Below are 3167 nucleotides of genomic sequence, written 5' to 3'. Positions count from 1 at the left end.
CTGTGTTCAGGATTTAGTTAGTTTCTTTTTGCTTTGTTTTAATAGAATTATGGGCGGAGGGAGGGGGTGTTTGTGGTAGTGGTGTGGGTTTGTTTGTCATATTGCTGCTCCCTGTGTTTTCTTTTCAGATTCCTTGTGTCTAGTATCTGTCTTTGTGTGCCTTCTGCTAAATAATTTAGTCAGTTCTGCTTTTCTGCCCTGTTCATTCCACTCACACCTGTTCTTTGTAATTCATTAGTTTTACCTGCAGCTACTTTCCCATCAGCTTCACTTCATAAGTTCCATCAATCTTTGGTCAGTCATTGTGTGGCATTACTGGATCCCACTTTCCAGCAGATCTATGATGTGTGTCCATCATAGATMGACTTGCTTGTGTGTTTTGGATCACTGTCCTGTTGCAGAACCCAAGGGAGCTTCAGCTTCAGGTCACGAACAGATGGCCAGACATTCTCCTTCAGGATATTTTGGTTGACAGCAGAATTCATTGTTCCATTTACTACAGTAAGTCTTCCAGTTTCTGAAGCTAGGAAACAGCTCCAGACCATCACACTACCACAACCATATTTACTGTTGGTATGATGTTCTTTTATTCCAAAATGCTGTGTTTCTTCTACACCAGATGTAATGTGACTTACACCTTCTAAAATGTTCAACTTTTGTCTCATCAATTGTAACAGTCAGTTTACTGCTGTTTACTGCAGAGGCTAACTACCTCTGCTAACTTTTTCCTGCCTCGCTCCACACCGTCACACAGTCCACAGAGTCTTGGGGATAATCAAGATGTTTTCTGGAAAAACTGAGACAAGTCTTTATGTCCTTCTTGTTCAGTAGTAGTTTTTGATTTGAAGCTCTACCATGCAATCCATCTTTGCCCAGTGTCTTTCTTATGATGGAGGCATGAACCATGCCTTAACTGAGGCCAGTGAGGCCTGCAGTCCTTTAGATATTGTTGTGGGGTCTTTGTGACCTCTTGGATGAGCTGTCGCTCCACTCTTGGGGTAAATTTGGTCAGCTGGCCATTCTTGAGAAAATCCACTACTGTTGAATGCTTTTTGCCATTTGCGGGCAATGGCTCTCACTGTAGTTCACTAGAGTCCCAAAGCTTTAGAAATGGATTTATAACCTTTTCCAAACTGATAGTGTGGTTGTGCTCTGCCTCCCTCTAGTGTTCCTCTTGTGTCATTTGTTGATTCTCAGTCCTGGTTCCCCCAAGTTCCTTAAGTTTGCCTTGCTGCCATGCTGGCCTTTAATTTAAATAAAATACTTTTTTATTCCTTCGAGCCTGCCTACCTGCCTGCATTATGGGTCCTACCCCACAACCAGAACACAACAGAATGATCAGACCAACTACAGAACCCAGCAGGCAAGATTCATCTGTTTAAGTTCCTGGCTCGAGAGGTGGCCAAGACTAAGCAGTGGGAAAAGGAGGAGAGAGAGAGAAAAGAGAGGCTCAGCTGCCACAGTCCATCATCTGGTGGGGAGGTTTCCGGGTGACAGTTCCTCAGCCAACCCAGTGACGAAGACATATAAAGGCCGTGGCTCCGAAGTGGAAGTCCTTCCATCACCTTTGATGGTGGAGGAAGAGAGACAAAGGATACAGCTCTGGGGTACTTGGCTGGTTTTAAGGTATGCTCCTGCATCTCCACCCTCTCGCTCCCCTCGTCGCCACCATCGCCGTCAGAAAACAGCAGCAGTTTCTCAAGAACTGACAGTGCCCAGCTCTCTAGAGCCGACAGGGTCCCGCATATTTCTCCCTCCAGTGTTGCCTCCGAGAGTTTCCCCGAGACCTCGCCCTCCAGTGCCGAAGGTCAAGAAGGTCTCCGAGACCTCCAACCNTCTATCCTCATGGGGACTTTGCATTGACTTCCATTCACTTACAGATCATTTCTATAGCCTAACCCAGACCACAGATCATAAACCTGACCACCACCTGAGCCTAAACCTAAACCAATAGTCCTAACTTAACCCTGGACTCACCAATGGTATTTCCCCCAGTGGCGACTGGGCTTTTGACCCATTAGGAACAGTGGGTCCTTACAAGGCTGTGTGTACCAGGAAAATGGTAAAAGTTGTCCCCACTAGGTAACAAAAACATGTACACAGATAATGTTGTCGTCCTATAGTTTACACAGATACTACAAGTCAAAGTCATATCCGGGAGAAACAATCAATGTCTCAATCTTGTCTATGGCTAAATGCTGTTAGTGAGTTTTAGTCGAACATTAGGAGATCTCAAGAGACATGATACTACCGGCTGTTAATGGATACGCTGAAGCCTGAGTCTGGCTAAAGTCTGGTTCACAAACCAGCATAAAATATTCTTGAGTATTGTGTGTTCCCAGTTTCAACTGACTAGATGAGGAAATCTGTGGATCAGTTCACTGAGCTCATTTTAAAGTTTAATAGGCACCTTTCTCCTTTATTTTAGTTTTATTTTCCTTCTCTCTTTAGTGGTCAGATACTTTCTCTCTACAGTGATCCTCCATGAAGGATCAGAAGTTCAGGATCAGTGCTGTGAAATAAATGTTCTGTTCCTGCAACAGAAACTTTACCAAGTCAATGAAGAGCCAAACACCAGTACTGTCACATATAACAAGTGATAATGCTCAGATTAGAGCAGAGGAGCCCAAAGTGGGGCCCGCGGGCCAAATTTGGCCCACCAAGCCATTTGATTTGGCCCACCAGCAGTTAGTTACAAGCTTGTAACCTGACATACTACGTAGAAACACAGTATTTCCACTGAAAGTCATTTTATTCATTGGTCAAATGAATATAGATGCAGATACTATAAGACATTTTTTCCTTCTTTCTGCCACCTTTCATTTTATTTGTGATTTGTATTTTTATTGTACATAAATTTTGTTAATATATATAAGGGACTGTAGTGCAGATAGTTTTCACTGATGGTGCTGACTTTATCTTTGATATATTAATATTAAACATGAAACGTGAAATACAAATAACAACAAGAGACATTTAGATTAGATTTAACCCCACATGTAGATTTGCCCACGTTATAAGGCCACAAAAACTCACATTTTATCAATTTATGAAATGTCCCATGAGCCTTTGCTGCTTGAGCGTATGGCAGACTTCACTAAAAACCAAAGTGGGCCATTGCACTGGCTGAAAGATTAATCATTAAAAATAAAGTACTTTATTTAAAA

Source organism: Austrofundulus limnaeus, unplaced genomic scaffold (assembly GCF_001266775.1).
Source record: "Austrofundulus limnaeus strain Quisiro unplaced genomic scaffold, Austrofundulus_limnaeus-1.0 Scaffold788, whole genome shotgun sequence".
In the NCBI taxonomy this organism is placed as follows: domain Eukaryota; kingdom Metazoa; phylum Chordata; class Actinopteri; order Cyprinodontiformes; family Rivulidae; genus Austrofundulus; species Austrofundulus limnaeus.
This window is presented reverse-complemented; position numbering follows the sequence as displayed.